General features: G+C 36.6%; 1 protein-coding gene across 4 annotated transcripts in view; it reads left to right on the top strand.

The window, feature by feature from the left end:
- Nucleotides 1–24,266, top strand: part of BBX (bobby sox homolog (Drosophila)) — a 282,596-nt gene that overhangs the window by 2,667 nt on the left and 255,663 nt on the right. For 3 of the 4 annotated variants that reach the window (XM_011995361.1, XM_011995374.1, XM_011995367.1), the window contains exon 2: nt 1,015–1,094. The exons of the other annotated variant lie outside the window; for it this stretch is intronic. The gene's annotated coding sequence lies outside the window, so the exon portion shown is untranslated. The remainder of the gene's footprint in view (nt 1–1,014; nt 1,095–24,266) is intronic. 4 annotated transcript variants of the gene reach the window in all.

Genomic DNA, 24,266 nt, shown 5'->3' on the forward strand with positions numbered 1-24,266 from the left:
CGCGGGAGGAGGAGGAGGAGAAGGAGAAGGAGGAGGGGAAGAAGGAGGAAGAGGAGGAGAGGGAGGCGTTTTCTGCCCAGACCGTCGCCAGTTCGAGCAGGCACGGGCACGGGGACACCCCACTCGTTGCGCCTCCGTTATGGAAAGGTGTTTAGCAGACTTTTACGCCCGGAGTGTGGTATTTGCACTTCATTTTTTCCTCCCCCCTCTTTCCCAAAGCAAGATGGACTCTATTCCCTTTCTCTTTCTCCCTCTGCCTCTGCCTCTGTCTTGTCAGCCTTTAAGATCGACATTTTGTACTAAGATGCAAACTTGATGGTGACCAGCAACAAAGCCGGGGTGGGATCCCTCGCTCTCTTCCTCCCTCCTTGTTTCCTAGCTCCCCCCACCCCGACCTCGCAGACCTGGTGGCCCTGCACTTGCCGCTGTGGGCTTTGGTGAATGTGTTTTCCCCGGTTGGTTCCTATCTCCAGTCTGGGGATTGTGACCCGGACTGGGTGTTTGGGAGACGGCTGTGGCCGCCCAGGTCTGAAAGGCTGAGGGCTTCGATACCTGGACCCGCTGCCGCCGCGGTGGCACCTCCCGCCGGCTCCTGGGCAAGGCGAGGCTTGGGCTGCCTATCGATCCCTATGATTTGGTTACTGGTGTATTTGTCCTGGGGGTGGTGATCACTTGTGCAAGTTGATGAATGATCGCGGTGTGGGTTTTGCGTTTGCAGAATGGATCAACTTTCTGCTTTGTACATATGGGGAGTAGGAAGCGAGGGTGCTGGAGATACCCTAGAATGCCATTTGGGCTGTCCCCCAGCCTCTGCCCTTTGAATACGGGGAGCTTCTTTGCCTTCTGTTCCCACAGTTCTCCAGTGTGGGGGGGTGGTGGAGAAAGGGGAGGGGTTAGTGGGAGCTGGACTCCTGGGTTTTGGTACCCTTTCTTCGTAGATGTTACAGGACTTGGGACTGTACTATTGTAAAGCCCTACCATACTGATGATGTACCTTTATTTGATACTTTATAGGTCACTATCATATGACAAAGGCTTTGCTGCAGTTCAGCAGTTCATCTTCCTCCCTGTGTACTTTCCATTCGCCTTCCTGGGTAAGTATGCAAACTCTTCATACAGGGAAGCTGGATGACAATTAGTAATGACATAAGGGTCTTTATCGTTCACATAGGAAGATGCTTTATTGGGGTTACAGCACCCCAGAAACCTTGTCTCACTTGAGTTTCCCACAGCATAAGTCAGTTTATGATTCTTAGTGTTTAGAATTCAGCTGTGAGTTATTATTAAGATAGTAAATGTTCATTTTGTGTTTATCTACAAGTAATTGTCATTTCAAAACTTATTTTCAAATAGGCATTTTAATTTATAATGAAATTTTACATAGCATTGAAGGTCTAGTAAATTTAATGCTAGACAATACTATAGGAAGATTGCAGCGTATGAGTGGAAAGAATTATTGAAAACCCAAGGAAGCATTGTGCAGAAGGCCTCTCTAATTATAGTGACTGACATTTGCTTACTCTCTCTCAAGTTCTCTTTCTTGAGTAACCTGTGGTGTTTGTAACAGTTACTTTTGGGGTGGGGAAAGGTGGGGTTGGCAGTGTAGTAAATCTAGCGTTTAGGGCACTAGTTTGATTCAAAATTGATCATAATTTCTTTCAAAACTTACATGTTTGGAGAAATTAGGAACAATTCGGTAGCCTGTAAATCTAATAACCAATGACTTTGAGATCTGTCGTTAAGTGCCTTTTTCAGATATATGACTCCCAAGTGGAAAAATCTGCAAAATATGTGTGGGACAGTAAGTGTGTGGAAAATTTGTGAGAGGTAACAGTGTGGATAAGAACTGAGGGTTTATAGAGTGTTTGAAAGCAGCACAATGAGCCTAATCTGCAGAAAACCCTTCTAAGTTTGCCCCTCCGTTGTAAAAGAACACCCCAGGTACTCTGAGTTGTTGATGTTTGGAAACTAGTACTAAATTGTGTAAATCAGCTGTAGTGCTTTGTAATATTACCATAGTGAATTTAGAGATTGTATTTTGTGAATGAAAATGAACTTACTTTTCCTTGAAAGGAAATTTGGAGACCTCGTCTATGGCGTTTCCTGGATTGCTGAGATATTGTGTACATTAACAAAATTCTTGTCTTAGTATTAAGGGTATAAAATTGTTGTCTTAGTATTGAGTTAGAGGACTAGACCTTTCTGGTAGTGTCCATCTGGTAACAAAATATACTTTTGTATTATTGAGGACTTTAGATAATCTGTGTAAGTTTTGCATCAAACATTTAGACAATCTAGAGGACTTTAGATAATCTGTATATGTTTTTCATCGAACATTTTTTTATGGCATATAAATATTGCATTACTGCTTATAATTAGGTGGTTTGTTCAGTTACCTCTGAATACATCACATACATAGCAGGCCAATCAGAATGGTCAAAATGAGAAGATTCTGTAAGATGAATTTAGTGCACGCACACTGAAATACATGGATTTCATTGTCTTTGAGTTTTTTTTAAAGCTTGTTTGAAAAGTTTCATTTTTGGCAAGAGTATTCAAAATGCATTCTTGATTACTAAAGAACACCACATTTATGCTGTTAGACATATTATTTTGTTCATTGCAACATTTTCATTTATAAAAGTTCATTGCAAACTTTTAATATTACTTCTTTCCCCATGGAAATGTATTTGACCAATTCAAAAATTAATATGAGAGGTTAGTAATGTTGAGAATAAAAGTCTGATAAGTGCTTGTATTTCTTTGAGATATCAAGTGACTGCTTCATTAAAACAATATTTTCAAGAACAGTCTTGGACTTTGAAGTCAGTGAAGTAGTTCTGATAGTGTAAATCTTGTAATAGTGATCTAAAAAAAGTCATTTTGACAATGAATTGCCAGTTATTGGCATCTAAAATGTATTTATTAGATTTGAGGCTTACTTATCAAAATAAGAATTTGAAGAAGTTTTTGCTTCTCCATTTCCAAGTGTTTCCAAACTTCCCATTTTATTATTCTGCATGTCTCTGTTAGATTCTGAAACTGAAGCCTTAATTTGCATTTCACATGTAATGCTAGCTATTGAAAAGGTGGCTCATCTGTATTGTTTCCTAGTGTTACCTCTTTGGAGGTACTGAGGCAGTTTTAGGAAAAATCTTTCTCCAGAGACTTAGTTATTTTTTAAAATTTGCAATTTTTGAAACATTAAAAAAAGTATCTTGATCTTTGTATCCATTTTTTTTAAAGCTCAAGGTATATGAGTTTTTTAGATAACTGTGCTTTTAACAGATTTTGAAAATTGTATATATAGTACCTTTGACCTTTAACCTTATAGATCTGATTTTTATACTTAATCCATTGAAACAGATTCATGTAGACATTGAATTTAGAACATATCTTTGAATGAAAATGAGGATGCACATATGATTATGATTGGCCTCTGCTGTAAGTAACTATGTAGTTGATAAGTTTTCTGTATGTTGTAAAAATAAAGAATAGGTCTGAAGATGTTGTGCAACTCATGAAAATCTAGCTCAGTAGCTAAAATATTTATAAAGCCATACTTTTCAGTAAAATTACAGGCAATTTCTAATTATTAGTCATTAGTCAGCCTATTAACAGTATATGTTTTCCTACATTTCATAAAGAACATGGGTAAAAGCAAGGGCTATATTTTTAAGTAGATCTTGTCATGAATTTCAATTACTTTTATATTAGAAATCTTTAATAGAAATAATAAAGGCTTCATATCTCTATACTACTAAAAAAAAAAACTTTGAGAACAGTTCCATTACAGATGGGCCTTTTTGCTGTACTAAAGGAAGTCCCTGAAATCATTATTAGTGTCTTACAAAAGTATATAAAATGTTTACAATGGTTACATCAGATGCTCCAAATCACTAAATATAGGCATTAATTTTGACATATGACATTGCCACCAACGTGGCATACCTGTGCTTTAAGATTTAACCTTAAGCAGGTGCTTAACTTAAGAGGAAGATACTTTTCTTGAACTTGTACCTTGAAGTCCATCTCATTATTTAACATTTCACCACTGAGGGTACCTTTTGAAATGGGCCTGAGTGGTATCTTTCCTGTATTTTTTGTCAGATTCCTTGTTGTCACTATGAAATGAAAACAAACTCAACTTTACTAAAGACATTGTAATCTTACTGCTTTGTTTTTATCATGTGTCCCAGGGAAATCAGATGCAGGCAGTCCTCAGTACACGAACAACACTGCTATGAAGGGAATAGGTAAAAAGAAAGACTGAGACTGAATGGAGGCTCTTCCAGCTTGAAGATTCTGTGACTGTCATTCAGTCACTGGGTGTTGTACTACCTCAAGGGCAGTCATCACATACTGTGTCTAATTGTTAATATTTCTGTATTTTAAGTCATACCTGTGGAAAGCACTTTTGAATACAACTTTGCTCAAAGTTCACATGTGATATTATCCTTTAGAAGGCAATTATATTTCCTTGAAATGCCAGTACCTCATTTTAAAACTGTACAGATATACCTAGAAAATCCTCATGTATTAATGGGGATCGTTTTCATTTTTTTTTCCTTTCAAGGAAACAGGTAAGAACTGAAATAAGTGCCAGTTATGTGAGAGAATGCAAAAGAAGCAAGCCAGTAAAGAATTTCATCTAAAAGTATATATAAATAGAAGATGAGAGAATGAAAGACTTAAAAGATTAAATGTAGACCATGAAGCACTGATATTACCAAATGTACCAAAATGTAAACTTAATAAGTTAAAATATGTAAGTCAGTTTGAGAATCTAGGTAGTGAAATAACTTCAGATAATGAGAAGGTTTGTATAAAATACAAAGTAACAGCTAGGTGTGGTGACTCACACCTGTAATCCTAGCACTTTGGGAGGTGGAGGCCAGTGGATCACCTGAGGTCAGAAGTTTGAGACCAGCCTGGCCAACATGGTGAAACCTTGTCTTTACTAAAAATACAAAAATTAGCCAGGTGTAGTGGTGGGCACCTGTAATCCCAGCTACTTGAGAGGCTGAGGCAGGAGAATCCCTTGAACCCAGGAGGCAGAGGTTGCAATGAGCTGAGATTGCGCTACAGCACTCCAGCCTGGGTGACAGAGCAAGACTCTGTCTCTAAAACAAAACAAAAAACAAAACAAAAAACCCCACAAAGTAACAGTTAATGAGAATGAATTGGATTTTATGAAATCTTAAAAAATTGAAAATATTTAAAAATGTTCATTAAATAATTATAGCAATAGATAAACATGGTCCTCGGATAAAAAGTTCAGGGAATAAAACAGAAACTCCTGGAGCGGAATAACTGAACTCCTAGAAGGAACATACAAGGTTGCATCTTTTGTAATAGGAATAATTAAAAGGCCAATAACTTACTTTAAAGGAGAAATAGGAATGGGGATAAAAATTATTCAAAACAGCTGTATTTCTTAAATACTTTTGACTGAGGTATATTATAAAAAATACATTTAAGATCCCAATCCACATAAAAGAACTGAACAAGTTTCTTGAAACAGGACAAAGTGCAGTGCCCTCTGATATTTTCTATTCCCAACTGATCTTTATAAATCCAGTATGTTTCAAGCCATTTTATTAAACAAAAAATACTACATATTATCTACTAAATTGATTTCATGACTTATAGTTTGGAAAACACTGGCCTAGAGTACTGGCTTGCTTTCTTAGAAATGGAGATCTCTAGGCCTCATCCTTTGATATTCTCATTCAGTGTTTCTGGGGTGGTGCCACAGAATTTAGATTTTAGCACATATAGCAAGTGATTCTAAAGCAAGTAGGAGGTCCTCCGACTGACTTTGAGAAACCTTGATATGAAGGACAGATGGCCCAAGACTGGATAGGAGTCATGTTCTGAATGTGGGGCTGAAGTTCATTGACTTATAAGGTGTCTTCCATCTTCACCATTCTTTGGCTGTATTTCAGTGTGTTTGCAATACTGAGAAGGTGTTCATCACCCTCTGTAGATGCTCCTGTAGTAGAAGTTGTAGTACAAGGAACAGAGGCCTTGCCACCAAAGAGCTCTAGGTTCCACTCCTGCTGCCTCTATTGCTTATTAGCTGGGGGACTCTGAGCATGTTACCTCACATCCCTTAAACTTTCATTCTCATATGTGCACAATGGATATGGTAATATTTACCATGCAATAATACAGGGATTACATAAGACGGTGATGAATGTAGGACCCTTATTCACAGTTAGCGCTCAATATATAGTCTCTGTTTTTATAATTACATCTCATCTCACCCCGTCCTCCACTGTTTGAAATTTCTGAAAGCCTTTTAGTTTTTTTTTTTTCTCTAAAATGATTCTCACCTCTAGTTGTCATGAAACATTGGTATGTTTTTAACTAGACATGAGGTGCTGGACAAGTAATTTGTTAGGGAAGGAAATAGTAAGAGTAACCAGAAGGAGAAAAGCCACGCACAGCTGAGGCATGCCACGGTTAAGTACGGTGCTCCTTCAGGTTTGGGGAATGATTTTCCTACCTCTTTGGAAAGGTAGAGTATGGGACTAGAAAACAGCTCTTTTCATATTTCAAGGTAGGTAGTTGTCAGCACAGGGCATTCTCTCTGGTGACTGATAGATATTAGAATGTCTTGGAGTATCAGTTCTCAAACTTTCTTCCATCAAGACACATGTGTAATCCCAGCCCTTTGGGAGGCCGAGGAAGGAGGATTGCTTGAGCTTAGGAGTTTAAGACCAACCTGGGCAACATAGTGAGACCTTGCCTCTACTAAAAGGAAAAATAAATTAGCTGGGGGTGGTGGTGTGTGCCTATAGTCCCAGCTACTCAGAGGCTGAGGCAGGAGGATCACTTGAGCCCACACGGTCGAGGCTGCAGTGAGCTGTGATCATGCCACTGCACTCCAGGCTGGCTGAAAGAGCAAGGTCCTGTCTCAAAAAAACCAAAACAAAAACACGTGACCAATGTTCACATATGAGACATTATGATTTCCCCTGGTTGACAGACAGGTAAATTATGCTGTGGGTTGTATAGGTAGTTCACAGTGTGATAAAGCCACTGCTTTTTAAGAAAAAGTCAAGAAATCATATCAAATTGCAAGCAAGAGTGGTGTTATCTTAATGAAAACTTTGAATATACTTAATATACACTTGGAAAATTGTAAATTGTGGTACTTCAGTTGTTCTAATTGGGGCACTCTTCATAAACAATTAAAACTTATCCTTGTGTCAAGGCATGGAGATTGAGAAGTGTTACATAGGTAGTGCTTAGCAAATTGCATTGCACCAAATAGGCACTTGAAAATAGGGGCAAGCTAAGGAGAAGATAAATAGGGAATACATTAAATCCCTGAAATCTCAAACAATGTGAAACCCAAAAGCTAGGGAAATGTAAAGAAAGTACAGAAGACTACAGGTATCAGGGTTTTCAAACTGTACTGTCTTACTCAAATATATGTTGACACAAAAATTTGTTGAAGTAGTCTCAACAATCATTAAATGTGTTTGAATAAATTAAAATTAAGTGACTCTGGTATTTCCTAATTTTTAAGGTTATATTTGCCAGGAACATCTTCCCACTTTGCTAAATTTTAATTTGCCATACATTTTTGATCTCCAGTAAATTAATAAGCTCTGTATATTTTGAAAACGCCTTTGTTCTTTGATGTAGTAGTATTGGAAATAGATTCACAATCTTTTATCTAAAAAGCTTGAAAAACTAAAAGTTTTTTTTTTTTCCTTCAAAAGTGTGACATCAAAACTCATTTGGTACCAAAACCTAACCCAGACTGTCATGGGATTGTTTAAAGTAGTTTTCAAGCCCGCTTAGAATGTTCACATATTTTGCTGGAAATATTAATATTGATTTGTTGTACGGTATTATCCTAGATCTAGCTAGGAATGTTATGTTATATGTGCTATAGGTAGGTACCATTTTGCCTTTTTAAACCCCACGAAATTCTGAATCCTGACGCATATCAGGACCTAAGGGTTTTAAATAAGGGATTGTGATCCTATTGCATTAACTCCCTTGGTTGGTAGAGTGAAATTCTCTGATATTACTAACCACTTAACCCAATGAAAAATTATTTTGCTAACTTTGATCACTGATCATTGAACAATTTAAGTTCCTTGCCAGCTAACAAATGATGAAAGATTTTTTAACATTATATATTACCTCAATCAAACTGTCTGCTGAAATCCTGTGGCTCCAAATGTACAGGTGTAAGGCATGAGGATATAGTCAGGTAAGCAAACTGGTAGTCATTGACATCATTTTTACCGTCTAAGTTGAGCCAAGTTAAAGGCTTCTAGGTAAGGAAAGCTTAAACCCATGCAGAACCTGGTTAGTTCACATTTAATGGAACCTTTTATATTCCATTTTGATGTGGTGATTCCTTTGTTGTTGTTTTTAGTTTTATTAAACAGAGACACACTAAAATGTGCATAACATTTGAAACCTGTACCATGTTGAAAAATGTTTCATATGTAATGAATGAAATTCAGGCTACTTTCATTAATGGTTTATTGTTATTAGAGGTTATATTTCCTTTATTATATTGCTACCTGCCAATTTTTTTTTTCCGTCTATCAGGAAAATAAAAATAGAAAGTGTTTTCTGTGATTTAGTCTGTTCTCAGGTGAAAATGTTTTTAGGTTATATTGTTTTATAGAGGTTCTAGATACCTTTATTTTCAATAATTAATTATGAAATGTTCAGATCTTGCTTTTTAATTTCCTATAAAACTACTTTAGAAAAATGAAAAATATGTCATGGGGAAGAGTCTGTATGGCACTCTAGGAACCAAGTAATAATTTTATCTGGTTTGTTATGGTGAGACTTAATTCAGTCTTCATTTGATATAGACGGGAACTGTTAATGCTAAAGAATTGTTTATTGATAGGACTTTCATTATTTATTTACATGACTACATTCCTTGGTGTAGGAAAGCCACAGATTAAGTAATTCAGAGGGAGTCTTATTAGCAATGCTGATTCTTTTAATATTAAAAATGCTGGCTTGTTTTTCAGCTTTTGGTGCACCTCTCAAAACTCACCCAAGTGTAGAGTTCTCATGGACTGCAGAGGGAATGTGGTGGAGCATGGAACAAAATGAGAAAATAATTCTTTACATCCAGCTGTCAGACTTTGATTATCTTTTGAGTTACTGAAATAATCATTTTCTTCCCTTCCAGGTTTCCCTTTCTTCCTTTTCCTCCCTCCTTCTCTTCTCCTTCCTCTCTCTCATCTCTTTTTTTCTCTCCCAGTCTATTATATTTGGTAATGTGCATCTGTGATACTGCATAAAAATATTTTAGAATGGGGAATCGGGAGTTGAGTTTTCCTTTTTAAAAACACCTTTGTTTGAGTTTAAAGATCGATTTTTAGTTTTTGAATCCTTTTGGTATTTATGACTATCTATATAAAAATTGTTGATACATGAGCTTCAGACTTATACACATCTCTACATATGAAAGTGTCAGTTAGGAAGGGATTATAAGGAACCTTTAGCAGGGCTCTGTGAAATAAAGGCACCTGTTGTTTTTTTGAAATAATGGAAATAAACTCCTTATCCAAACATTTTCAGTTTCAGGTTGATAGAACGACTACACAGTTTCATTTAAACTTCAGGAAAGTTGAATGCAGTTTGTAGAAGTTTCCCAAAGAGTATTTTACACTGGGAGGAAAGGAGAAAGATAATCTGGACTAAGGCCTGCCTTATGAGGCTCAGTTTTGTTTTTATTACTTTATTTTTCACTACAACTTTCTGATGATAAATACTCAATTTTAATGACAAAGAAACTAAAACTCAGGTTGAATAACTTGTCTGAGGTCGCACAGCTAGTAAGTGATCACGCCAGGCTTAGACTGCCTGTCTGCAGTGCCACAATCTCCTGAGGCTTTTTCTGTATTTACCTGCCATTAGGGCTGCATTCCAAGAAGTTAAAAATGAAAGGTTTGGGACAACTTTTAGTTAAGAATTCGCCCCAATTTTTTTTTTCTCCTAGAAGTGAAGTCTTCATTTTCAAGTAATAAGGTTGAAACTCTGTACTTTATCACTTGTAAGGAAAGTTACATGAAAAATTCTCTGACCTGGGGCTTGTAAATTTTCATCTCTAAGATCATTGTCAAAGACTAAACCTTTGTTTATAAACTTAGTATATATTTGATGTTTAGTCAGTTTTGTTTCTAGTTGGTATATCTAGTATAGAAATGTCTATGGCAGCTGTTATTTTTAATATTTATTAATTCCTCTGGTATATCAGTAGAAATTATTTGTTCTTTCATGAGAAGTTGAGTCTTCCTAGCTGAATATATCGTTTGTGCTTTGGTCCTTTTTTTTTTTTTTTTTTTTTTGAGACAGAGTCTTACCCTGTCACCCAGGCTGGAGTGCAGTGGCACAGTCTCTGCTCACTGCAACCTCTGCCTTCTTGGTTCAAGCAATTCTTGTGCCTCAGCATCTCAAGTAGCTGGGATTACAGGTGCGGGTCACCACGTCTGCCTAATTTTTGTATTAATATTTTTAGTAGAGACAAGATTTTGCCCTTTTGGCCAGGCAGGTCTTCAACTCCTGGCCTCAAGTGATCAACCTGCCTTAGCCTCCCAAAGTGCTGGGATTAGAGGCGTGAGCCACCATGCCCAGCCTGTGCTCTGTGTTTTTAAATACTTAATCAGTGAATATATTTTACTAAAGGAATCAACAGTATAACATGCATAGTGTTATAAAATGGTTACTTCTGACATTTGCTTTGAAAGACAATTCCATATTAGTGGACAAATTAATAAGCAGATTCATGGCCATCACTTCAGAGTGCCTGATCAAACATGAATCAGATGTAGGGTCAGTCAGCAGTTCTAATTCATCGGTTTAGGAAGTGATTTAAGGGTGCTTTTAATTTCACCTAAGGAACTTATTTCTGCTGTGCTAAGTGGAAGAGATTTCATAAATAATACTTTTGTATACAAGTAGCCAAACATTTTGAAAATACAGCATAACATGTTGCTTTTTTGTACTAAGAGCCCTATTCATCTGAAATTAAAATCTTTTATCTTTGCAAATTCAGCAAAGTCAGAGCCTAATTCAGATATGGAAGATTAAAAGTTTGTCTTTTTTTTTAAACTGGCTTTTCTTTTTCCCTGATCCATGAAACATGGAAATAGGGTGTCTATTTTAGCAAAGTAGCTTTTGTGGATGATGATCTTACTAAGAGTGTGCTCTTCTTGCATTGTTTTAGCTGAATAATGCTTTTCCGAAGGTGCTGGTCTTCCGTTTTTGTGTTTCGTTCCCCCCTAGTAAAACACCATTCACATTGGTTGGTAAACTGAAGTTAGTTTAAACTTTATGTCATTTGACACCTTTCTTTCTGCTTTTCTTGGGTGATATTCGAAGAACATTTTCCAAATTAAATAATTAGGTCAAGTGTTGGTGAGGCTAGGGTAGCAGAAACTATTACCAATTTTTTCGGCATTCATCGATTGAGTGCCTACAGAATGTTGGTGCTTGACCTAGACTTTGGAGATGTAAAGATGAATACGGAACAACCCTTGTCCTCAAAGCAAACATGTTCTACTGGCTGGAAAACGCTAGTTGATGTAAATATCTATCATATAAATTAATCTGTGCTAATTGTTTTAATAGATATAGTACGAAATAGTGCTGAGTAAATATCTGAAAAACTGGCCAGTTCCAGCATAGGAGGTAGACCTTGAAATATGGGACGAGTTTCTTACTGTGGCATTGTGTTTGCCCATTAAGTTCGTAAAACTAATTTGGCCTAAGCATTACAGTGAATTTTTAAAAATCAGACTTCTAACAATAATTTCATTTTTATTTAAATAGTAGTTCATCCTTTCGGCTTCTGATATTTTAAAAGGCCATTGACATTTTTTGGATAAAGCTTTAAACTTATATTAAAATTATATTTCAGTGAATAGTTTTGGACTTCCTTTTTATTTATTGCTGTTAACATCACAATGTGTAAAGACAACATGATTGATTGAACCAATGAGAATTGTTCAGCTATATAACATTCAAAAGAGCATTCTACACATACCAAATAATGTTAAAAGCACACTTAATAGATAGTAAGTTTGAGCTAGATGTACAGGGGTCCAAACCATATGCCAATAAAAATATTACAAACTACTGTAGCTGATACTTTTAGTTAAATAAATTATACTGATTGGGAGTATATTAATAAGAGTTATAGCCCAACATGGGATTCCAAAACGGTGAAAATGTGTTTTCCTATCTTGAGGACTAATAGATTACAAATTATGCTCAAAGCTTCCATCAAGCAGTTTTTAGGTTTTCGAGGATGTCTTCAACCTGTGCTTACAGTTGTGTTTTGTCTTGTGGTTTAGTAAGCCATGGCCTGGAGAACACCCATGAGTTTGATCAGTCTTCTCTTTTATGCGTAGTAATCTAGGTCTGGTCTTTGATTCATGACTTTTGTGTTTGTTATACCTCAGCATGTATGTGTTTTCACTCAGTTTTATTTGTGGCCCTTAGTTGACTGGTCACTTCTGGACATCAGCCCGGTTTAGATTAAAACTTTGTTTCTGAAATATTGTGTTCAGTGTTCCAGATGCCAGTGTGCTTTAATAACAAATACATTCATATGTGAAATCATAAAGAAGAAGCTGACCTGGGAAGAATTTTTTCAAAGCTCACATCAGTAATAACTCCAATGTTTACATTAAAGCAGCAAAGAGAAACAGACACACATGGAATAGTAACTGTGAGTCTTTCTTCCGTTCTTTGTCTTGGGGCTGTTTGACATCATAGAAGCACAACCATTCCCATCTTGTTATGTACCAGTCTTCATGGTAATAAGAACTTCTTTTTAAGTTTTGCATGTGGACATGCGTTCTTATCTCATTGGGTGTAATACATGCTTAGACCCAGAGAACATGTTCAGGTTATCATAAGACTAGGGTTTTTTTATGTTAATAATTTTCTACAGGTAATCTCTGCATGAGTGATGCAAATTCATACAAATTTTTTTGTAGTTTTCCAAAAATCAGTCTTGAGGAATGGGATCACACATGAGCACAGAGTTATACATTTGAGGACCTGGTCTCACGTATATGGTGATGTGTTTACTGCATAAGGAACTGTGATCATGAATCAGTTGCTGTTTCTTTTACTTTAATTTTTTAAAAATATGACCTTATATGGTCATTTCTGATCTATATATTTCAAAAACAGCTAGATGGCTTTTAAGTCTAGTATATCCTTAAGAATTAGGATGATCTGTACTTTTCTTCATTAAATAGATGTTTTTCTGAAAAGTTTTGACTTAGTTTTTCAAATAGAACTGTATTTTTTTGATATACTGTAATTTTAGAATGTCTCATATTTATTTTTAATTGATCTTCAATTAGCAGTGGCTGTTGGTTTTACAGATGGAGGCTTTAATGTTTCCAGGTCTCTATATTGAGTAATCAATGGTCTATAAAGTATACATAAGGGAGCTTTGAAAAGGATCACAGGAACACAGTACTAATCATTGTGTGAAGAGGAATAATCTTTTTTTTGTTGTTTGTTTGAGGCTGGGTCTTACTCTGTTGTCCCAGCTAGAGTGCAGTGGTGTAATCATAGCTCAGTGTATCCTCAAACTCCTGAGCTCAAGTGATCCTCTTGCCTTAGCTTCCAAGCTGAGACCACAGGAACATGCCACCACACCCGGCCATTTTTTTTTTTTTTTGAAACGGAGTCTCGCTCTGCCACCCAGGCTGGAGTACAGTGGCCAGATCTCAGCTCACTGCAAGCTCCGCCTCCCGGGTTTATGCCATTCTCCTGCCTCAGCCTCCCGAGTAGCTGGAACTACAGGCGCCCGCCACCTCGCCCGGCTAGTTTTTTTTGTATTTTTTAGTAGAGATGGGGTTTCACCGTGTTAGCCAGGATGGTCTCGATCTCCTGACCTTGTGATCCGCCCGTCTCGGCCTCCCAAAGTGCTGGGATTACAGGCTTGAGCCACCGCGCCCGGCCCAATTTTTATTACTTATTATTTTTTTAGTAGAGATGGGGTCTCACCATGTTGCTCAGGCTGGTCTTCAACTCCTGGGCTCAAGTGATCCTCCTTCCTCGGCCCCTCAGAGTGCTGAGATTACGGGTGTGAGACACTGCACCTGTCTAGAAGCAATGTTTAGTAAAGCAATAATGTTGCTTTATCATAATGTCCTTTATCATAACTGTTTGGTAATTCTGGGTACAATATATTGAATTATCTTTAATTTTTGCAAGATATAATTATTGAAGACCCATAATATATAAAGCTGGTTTAGGAATTCTGGAGCTTGCAGAATAAAAAAGGCAGCAGCTCTGGTCTCAGGATATTTCTAGTATAGTAGTGACATACATATACCAAATGTGAAATAGAAAGTAAACATGCCATTATATCCATGAGTTGCAGGGATGATGAGTGTAGGGTGATGGGTGATTAGGGAGGGAAAATTGGGATGGAATTGAACTTTGAGCTTTGGTTGTACAGCTAGATGTCTAGGAATCCTTGCAAAATGCTTGCTTAATCTATCAGAGAGAAAGTAGACCAGTGGAGGGCCCAGGCTAATCCCACCTGGGCCAAACAACTCGCCCCAAATGTGTGATTATCCAAGTCAGTGACCCTCCAGACTTTTAAAATGCTGTTCCCCTCAGTGGAAGAATTTGAGCATGTGTTCCTTGATATGTCTACATTTCTTTATAAATTATATATACTAGGCTATTAATATAGTATGTGTATATCGAAATATAAATGACTTAGAAATGGAAAAAGATAAGATGAATTGAATATAAATAAAAGTTTAATATTTTCCTGTCACTCACTCCAAGTAGACTGTCTTGTTCATGTTTTTGGTGTTCGAGAATCTCATTTTGGAGACCACTGGTCATTATTGAGCAGTGTCACCCAAAGTTTAAGTAAGTTTCATGAGACCTGGGACTTAGTTTTGTTCACTGCTTTATCTCTAGCACCTAGGACATGGTAAAAACTCAACAGATACTATTAAATGAGTATGTAGAATTAGGCTGGTTGATAAGGGATGAGAGCAGTCTAGCTCAGCGTGGGGATCTGGTAAGAATTGGGACAATTTTTGTTCACTGTTCTATCTCCTATGCCTAGAAAAGTACCTGCCAAATAGTAGAGACTCAGGATATATTAGTTGGACAGTGTTTATGTAGTTTAGTATGAGGGATCTGGCAGAGGCCATAGACTTATAGACATGAAAAGTTAAGTTCTAGAAGCTCCCCTAAAGCAGTACAGCATATAGAGATAGACTAACTATGGGTAGGCAGAAAGATACAGCCCATGGGGGTCAAAGTGTTAGCAAGAACATTTCTGAGGAGTGGCTTTGGTGACCTCATATCTTAAGGCAAAAATTGTGACCATCTTAAGCAATAAGATCAGGATCTTAATCATGTTTGTATCCCAAGTCCTAGGATGCAGTATGGTAGGTGTCTAATAAATTGTTTTGTTGAATCTAATTACTCTGTTTTATATTAATGCTATGTACTGGGTATAGGAGGCCCTGAGCCTACTGGAATGGATCAGCATCAAGATCAGAGGCCTGTAAATGAATCCTGTTTCGAATGAAGCAAAGCCAGTGATTCTGGAATTATATGTAAAAAATTATTTTAAGCCCTGCCTGTGTAGAGGTACTCTAGTGACCAGAATTGCCAAATCACATTATGTGTATATTTCTTTAAAGGTTGCTATTAACGTACTTTTATTAACATATTACCCTTTAAGAATGTGGAGTTTATGATTGAATTATTTCATGTATGCTGCTATCCTGTTCCTTCTTCCCTCATCGCTAAAGTTGGGATATGGCCTGGAGCACCCCAACCTGTACTATTAAAATTAGTACTGAATTTGTTTATAAATATATAAAACAGGGTAGTTTATGTATTTGCTCCTCTTTTTGGAATTTTTTTACTGAGACTTCCTTTTTAAAATGATGGCAAAAATTCTTATTTTATGGTCATAAAATAAATCTGTCATGCACATACTTGAGCATCATCAGAGTTGGGGAGAACAAATGTTTCCTCCCTGAGAAGTATCTTTCTCCTTTGAAGGCTGGCCACATGAAAGCATGCCTCGTTGGCTCTCTTATGCTTGTTATTGCAACTTAGACTTTACATCGTGATTTCACTGACGTTGCTTTGTTTGCTGTGTATAACCATGTTCTGAGATAGGTAGTAGGGTGTCATTATTCCCATTTTACAGATGAAGGAACAGGCTCAAAGTTGTTAAGTGGCTTAACCTAGGATATTGAGTTTGCAGTGACTCCCGTGCGACCAGTACTCATATATTCTGGCCATTCGTCTAGAGAGCTGTCCTCTGTGCAGTGCAAAATTGATCTTTTTGAGCTAAAATTTGTTTGTTCTTTTACTTAATTTCAATCTGATAACTTATTATAAATATTTGGAATAGCAATGGTGAAGAAAATCCCGCGCTAATTTTGTTCATGCCCTGTGGGCTACAAAATATCAGTTAAAGTCCATTTAGGGCCTTAAATTTTGGGTGTACTTAAATTTATTTGTGCATTTAAATAAGTGTACTAAAATTATGTAGAAAGACTGTCCATTTGACTTAACTTTTTTCACAACTTGTGATGGCAAATTAAATGTATAGGGACCACATACTGACAAACAATGAACTTTTAGGTGTATATTGGAATTTGTAAGTGAGATTTGGATTATATTTAGATTATGTTAATCCCCCCCATGAGACATATTTCTGAAGTTACAATGAAAATTAATTAGAAAATATAATTTGATATTCAGATACCTGAGCTACTCCCATTTCTGTAACATGTTCATATTGTAACTTGATATTAACTGATGTTTTTAAAGAAGTATAAGCAAGTTCTATAATTTTTTTTTTTTTTTTTAAGAGATGGAGTCTGGCTCTGTCACCCAGGCTGGCGTGTGTCAGTGTGATTTTAGCTCACTACAGCCTTAAACTCCTGGACTCAAGTGATCCTCCTGCCTCAGCCCCCTGAGCAGTTGGGCTACAGGTGTTTGTCACCACAAGTGGATAGTTTTTCTTTTTAAACTCAAAATGCTTTTTAGTTTGGCACTCTGTAGAAGAGGAGGTTCCAAAGGCCAGTAAGAGAACCTCTGCCAACTATAAAAGAGAAGATATTTCTATCTACAAGTTATTTCAGGATCAATTATTCAATTAATATTTTATATAATAGAAAGGTTTTATTTGTTAGGACTTTATCTTAAAGCTCCCCAAGAGTAAAAAAAAGAGTATTATTATACTGTGGGAGAATGATAGAAGATTGATTACGTTAGAACTCCAGAACTTTTTTTATTTAAAAGATTTAAGGTTTGACATAAAAGCAGTTTATTTTAGAATGCTTATTTCTATAGATTCTCATTACTTCAACTCAATTTTCATAATTTGTATTTGAGTACACTAACTTTGGAACATAGTGTAATATTAATGGCTACAGAAGAGGTTTGTCGAAGAATTGTAATTTGAAAGAACAGCATATGTTTATTGAAGAGAGCATATAGAGATGGAAGTGGTTAGAAACTATGAACTTTCTTTAGTTTGGCTTTTCATGTAAAGTGGAGTGTGAAAACAAAAGTCATAAAGACAGTTCAGCAGAGTTCCCCTTCACCCTGTTTTTAAGCCGTGATGTAAACCATGAATTTAATCTTCCCACCCTCTTTTCTACCATGCAACAACCCTGTGAAATAGGAACTATCTCCACTTTAGATGAAGTACTGAGTCTCAGAGGCTCAGCAACTTGCCCAAGGTCATTCTTCTGGTAAATGGTGTTGCTGGCATTCCATCCCAGTTCATTCTGTCTACTGGAGGCCATGCTTACAATCACTCATTCCCCTATCGTGCCTCCTAGGCTTCCAACATGGCATTCATACCACTCCACAATGCATGGGCCAGTCTAGGCTCCCACTGAACTTCTTAATGCCTGTAGCGTAAGGCATGGCTTTCCAGCCCAGGGTAAAGGAGCTTTTTCTCTATTTGTGTTTCTGCATTGTTAAGCTGGTTGTCATACACACAGTTGCTCCTCAGTAACTTATTTCTTGACTCATTCTAAACATATGGTAAACTTCTAAAGTTAAAAAAAGTTAGTGATATATTGAGATGAAATATCTGTGATTAAGAAAAATGAACATCATGTCACAATACAAAAAAGAAAATAGGTTTGGATTCAGATAACTTAAATCCAAAGAGAATTATATTTTAGCTTTAAAAGGGATTCCACAGATGATCTTGGAGCATTATAATCTAGCATGATAAATTTGAAGAAAGGGAGGCCCAGATTAAGGAACTAGGACCCAGGCCATTTGAGTGGCAGAGCTGGCACTGAGATGTAAGACTTCTGGCTTGGTGTTTTGCTGTAGAAATCTGTTTCGCTCCAGAATGATGTAAAAAACGTATTTAGCCAATTGATGACACCATCTTCACGGCAGGAATAGGTGAACAATTTGTTGTTATTGTTTATAAATGGTTAAAAAATTAAACCAAAATGTTATTTATTGTTAGAATGAAACTATAGGTAATATATTATACATGTCAACTTTGAAGTTATTATGTTACTAGTTCTATTTTATTTAGTGGTATAACATGATTTTAGTAGTTAACAGATAATAAACTGTATATGGCTTCGGTTTAGCTCCCTGTGTCCTGTGAAAACAGAGCAAGAATTTGCAAAACAATAACACATTGTTAAATGGCATACCAGTTTATCAAATGTTCTAAGTTTATTACAGTCTGATTTTAGGCAAAACCATTCCAGCTTCACAACAGCTCATCCTAATCTTAAGCAAAAGAGTCTTTAAAAGCCATTTCAGGGCTGTTAGATTTTGTTCTGTCCATGAAAGCATAAACTGCTCATAGCTTTTGATCAGGAGAAAAGAAGTTTGTAAAGCCATAACAGATTTAGTTGTGAAAGAGTCATTTAACTGATTTGTGTACTGCGACGCCTCATGGTGGCTGTATTAAGAAACTACTGTAGTGAAATATTGCGACCACATACCTTGTCACTCGGACTGAATCCATTCACATGTATGCAGACTAAACATTAGTAAGTTAAAATTCCAAATACTATTTTTAAGGTTAGTATATTTGTAAGTTTTATTTGGGAGAAAATATCCTTTGTCCTGCAGTTCAGGGAGGAAACTTGGTATGCCTTATCAGAGTTCTGCTCCTGGGAGTTCACCTGGGGAACGGCCATCATTCAGCCCTGAACTTGCAGAAAATACTAGCCAGGTAATCTGGGCAGCTGCGACTCTATTCTGCTCCTTTGTGTAAATGAGAAAAAAGTTACCCCTTTTTGTGATACTTTATTTCTAAGTGTTGGAAAATTGTCATAATAGATTGATTTTGTTAGAACAAAACACTTTACTGCATTTTGAAATGTCATCACAGAGATACAGATCTGTGCTTGCTGATGTGAATGGCATCTCTTAGAGTTCTACATAGCATGACTTCCACAGGTGTATACAGAGACCCTGCAGGCAGTTATATCCTGGGAAACCATGTCTTTAGGCATGAGATGTTAAAACATCACATCTGGAAACCTATACATATTATATATTTATTGAATGTAAAGTGCTAGTTATTTGTCAAATTGTTACTTTAAAAGTTGTAAACATAATAGAAGCCTGGCACAGTGGCTCACACCTATAATCCCAGCACTTTGGGAAGGCCAAGGCAGGCGGATCACTTGAGGCCAGGAGTTCAAGACCAGCCTGGCCAACACAGTGAAACCCCATCTCTATAAGAAATAAAAAATTTGGCCGGATACAGTGGCTCACGCCTGTAGTCTCAGTACTTTGGGAGGCCAAGGCGGGTGGATCATGAGGTCAGGAGATCGAGACCATCCTGGCTAACACGGTGAAACCCTGTCTCTACTAAAAATACAAAAAGAAAAAAAGTTAGCCAGGCATGGTGGCGGGCACCTGTAGTCCCAGCTACTTGGGAGACTGAGGCAGGAGAATGGCGTGAACCCAGGAGGCAGAGCTTGCAATGAGCCGAGGTCTGCCATTGCACTCTAGCCTGGGCAACAGAGCGAGACTCCATCTCAAAAAAAATAAATAAATAAAAATAAAAAATTTAACAAGGTAATAGAAACTAAGAGAATACATTATAGAGACATTTATTTACCTCTGCAGTTTATTGACAAAAAGCTTTACATTCCATTACGTATCTCTTGGCCCAACCAATTTAATATATTTTCAAAGTTAGTCTGTCTTTTAGAGTTTCATTAAAGAAGAAAATTTTCTGACCTTTATTAAAAAGCTTTTCTTTATAGATGTATACAGTAATAGAATGCAAAATGACTTTAAGCATCTACCCCTTTTATCCATCATTGAAAGTTAATTGTCACATCATGTAAGTGCAACTTGATGGGATTTTTAGCGTACCAAAAATCGGCAATCTCTGATGAGGAAAGTGGGCTCTGTGAGGACTCAAGTTAAGAGAATGAAAGGAAAAACGAAGCTTTTATAAATCTTAAGTGGCAGCTAAATGGAAATAAAAGCTTTTAATTTTTGTAGGAGAGTGGTGATAGCAGATCAGTACCTTATGTTTTGTTGGAAACTGAAGTTTTCAGAATGCACTTGTATGACTTCTAGGGTGGTGGTTTGGGCCACTGGAGACTGTACAGGATTGGTTCCTTATGTTTGGAAAGACTGTACTGCCTTCTTTATCTTTGTGCTTTCCATGGAATTATTTTCTTAACAAGAGCAATAATGAGCTTTTTTACTCCTCCTTAAGGAATGGCAGTTGGTGGGATATTCAGTAGGAAATCCATTACCTTGTTTGTGGCTTGGGTAGTTTGTGGTGCTCCCCTGGTCCAGTCTGGGTCTTGCTCAGTAGGTAGTGATGATGCATTAAGTGGATAAAACCACAGTCATGCTGGGGCTTTCATTTGGCTCAGTGACATGGTTGTAAAACACAGGGTTCCAAACAAAGATTTTTGAAATGGTGCTCTTTTACTAATCCTCCTCTCAGTTTGGTAGAAAGGGCACTAAAATGTTGCTGGTTTGTAAAAAGTAGAGTGCTTGTTTATCGTAGCTCCAGGGTGCTAATTGTTTCTAGCAGGAGTATTACACATGAAACCTCAAGGTCATGCTTAACCCACTGGCTACTGAACAGTTTGACTGCACTGTAATACCCAACCTGTCCCAAGCTTTCATGCAACTTCCTAGCTTGGACTCATTAGATAACGTTAGTTTGTTTGAATCAGCACACTCTTCTGTGTCTTCTGAAGATCTAAGACCTGGGAGCTACTGACCATCCATACTTTCATTCCTTAACTCCTAAGACTGTGCCAAGATGTTACTTCTTCTCTAGTCATTCCTGCCTATAAATTATCTGTAGTTTTGTTTTACTAGTGTCATAAATCTAGGAAATTTTAGTTTGGGCAGCTTAAGGACCATAGTTTTTATGACCCATTGTCAGAACACTGGTTATTTACTTACTTTTGGTGACATAAAACCCAGATTTTTTAGATTCCATGGTACACAGAACCACATGATTAAATCAGTTGTTATTATGTAGTTATAGTGACAAATCTTTTTAGGGATGCATCACCTTATCTTACATGAGACAGATAATTTTTGTAAGAAACTTGTATCAGAAACATGTAGCCTGTCTTGAATTTTTATTACTTTCTTTGTTGTTTATCGAAAGGGTTGGGACTTCTGAGTTAAATAATTTAAAAAATTATACTTTACTGTTATAAAAATCCATGTTAATCCAAGAAGAAAATTTCTGTTAAATGCCTTTTTTATTTAAAATGTGTGAATTAGATATTTCATCATGATTTGGGACCTGAAAAACTATCTTATTTCTTTATAAATGTAATATAGTTACTGTACATGAAAGTAATACATGGTTCCTTTATCCTCTCTACTACTGCTGTATTTTCAGAAGGAAAAGCAATTATATTGATTTGCTGAGTAACTTTTTACTCAACCAGTTTCTGTTATAGTATATTAACATAACTGTTCTGTTAGTTTATTTATTCTGACTTGTGGGCAATGAATATTTTAGGTAAACTTTATAATGTTCAAAGTAGTTTGAAAGATTAATCAATGCTTATTTCCTTGCTTTACAAATGTATAAGAGCTATTCAAGTAACAGTTATCTAAACAAGTTGTTTTATAATGAGATAGTATTAGAGAAATATTTCCCTAGACAACATGAAATAAAACTCAAACATTCTCAGTTTTTTTGTTTATGAATATTTATAGCTTTGAATCTTAGCTGTAGTCGGGATGATGGCATAAATTGTAATTATAATGCAGAACTATAAGAAAAATTTGAAAGAATCGATGATGGCTCTAAAACAGTATCTTTAATAAGCTAATGGTATTGGTGACCATTCAGTAAATATCTGCTCAGTAAATGAAATTATTGAACTTCATCTTATTTGTGTAAGTGATTATTGTGCCCTCCATGACTTCACAGTACCTAGCTCAATACCTATTAAGTAAATGAGCATTCATGAATGAATGAAATGTAAGGCTGAATTTAGAATTTTGCAAGCTTTTTTGACATACAGCTTTAAGATCTGATCAGATCGCTCACAGATTCCCATGAAACCTATCCCAGTTGGTTTTATTTTTTTATATTTGTTCTACCCTTCAATAAATGAATAAAATATGATACTAAATATAATATGTACTTACTACCTGTTGTATACCCCGCAGTCTTCTGTGTACTTTCAGATGTCTCACTTTAAAGATCGTAACAAATCTTAGTGGTAGATGTAATTTATCCAACCCCCAATTTCTTGTTTCCTCCACTCCCCCACCTCACTCTGCTCTGCTTCCTTCCCCTCCCCTTCTTCTCTCCCTTCTATTGATCCTATTCATTTCTCTGTTCTTTGACAAGTTTTGAGACTGAGACTTCGAGAAGTTGAGTAACTTAGGTGGAATCACACAGGAGGACCAAAGCCAACTCCTTTTCCACTTTCATCACGTATCTAGGGACTCTGACACCTAGACTCTTTAATTGCTGATTCCTGGAATGGTTGCTTGTCTTTGTCATTTGTATGGTTTCTTTCTCATGATATAAAATGCAATTCTGGGCTCAGCTACGCTCTCAGAGCCTAATTAAGTTGGTCTTTTAAGTAACTACCTGGGAGGCATCGAGGTTTGGACTATGATTGTGTGTCAGACAACTCCTGTTTGAATGTCATTTGTACCACTTCTTAACTGTGTCAATATGGGCAAGGCACTTAACCTCTTGTGTTCTAGTTTCCTCATCCATAAATGAGGAAAATAATTGTTACCTTTTAGAGTCATTTTGAAAATTAAAAAGACATTACCTATGTAAAGCTACTTACGAGTCATAAATTTATACTCTTGCAAAAAACACTTTTGCCTTTTTTGTTAGATGTATTTTGCCTATCTGTGTTTATGTGTGTGTTCTATTTGTCTATTTATAAGCATAATATGTGGTCTTATAATTTATAAATAAAAAAACAGATGCAGAAAACAGGAGGTTTTTGGGAGAGATCCTAATAATGGTTAGTAGTATACATTTAAAGACAGAGCAGAATATTATTTAAATAGTTTCACTGTGGAAAGCAGTTAGGAGATTTCTCAAATAATTTAAAATAGAACTCTCATTTGACCCAGCAGTCTACTACTGGGTATATACACAAAGAAAAGTAATTCGTTTTGTCAAAAAGACACGGGCTGATATGTTCATTCCAGTGCTGTTTATGATAGCAAAGACATGGAATCAACCTAGGTGCCCATCAACAGTGGATTGGATACAGAAAATGTGGTACATAGTCACTGTGGAATACTATGCAGCCATAAAAAAGAACAAAATCATGTCCTTTGCGGCAACACTGATGCAACTGGAGACCATTATCCTAAACAAATTAACGTAAGAACAGAAAACCAAATACCGCATTCTCTCAGTTATAAGTGGGAGCTAAACATTGAATACACCGTAGACATAAAGATGGGAACAGCAAACACTGGGGACTACTAGATGGGGACGGGAGGAGGGGAACATGGACTGAAAAACTAACTATTGGGTATGCTCACCACCTGGGTGACAGGACCATCCGTATCTCAAACCTCAGCATCATGCGACATACCCATGTAACAACCCTGCACTTCTATTCCCTGAAACAAAAATTTTAAAAAATAGAATATGAAAAATAAATAGTAAAAGAATTGTATTTATTCAACAAACATTTATCAAGCTTTTACTCAATAAATGGGGTAAATCCATTCTAGTTCCTGGGACTACAGTAATAAGACCATTA

The sequence above is a fragment of the Mandrillus leucophaeus genome, unplaced genomic scaffold (genome assembly GCF_000951045.1).
Source record: "Mandrillus leucophaeus isolate KB7577 unplaced genomic scaffold, Mleu.le_1.0 Scaffold113, whole genome shotgun sequence".
In the NCBI taxonomy this organism is placed as follows: domain Eukaryota; kingdom Metazoa; phylum Chordata; class Mammalia; order Primates; family Cercopithecidae; genus Mandrillus; species Mandrillus leucophaeus.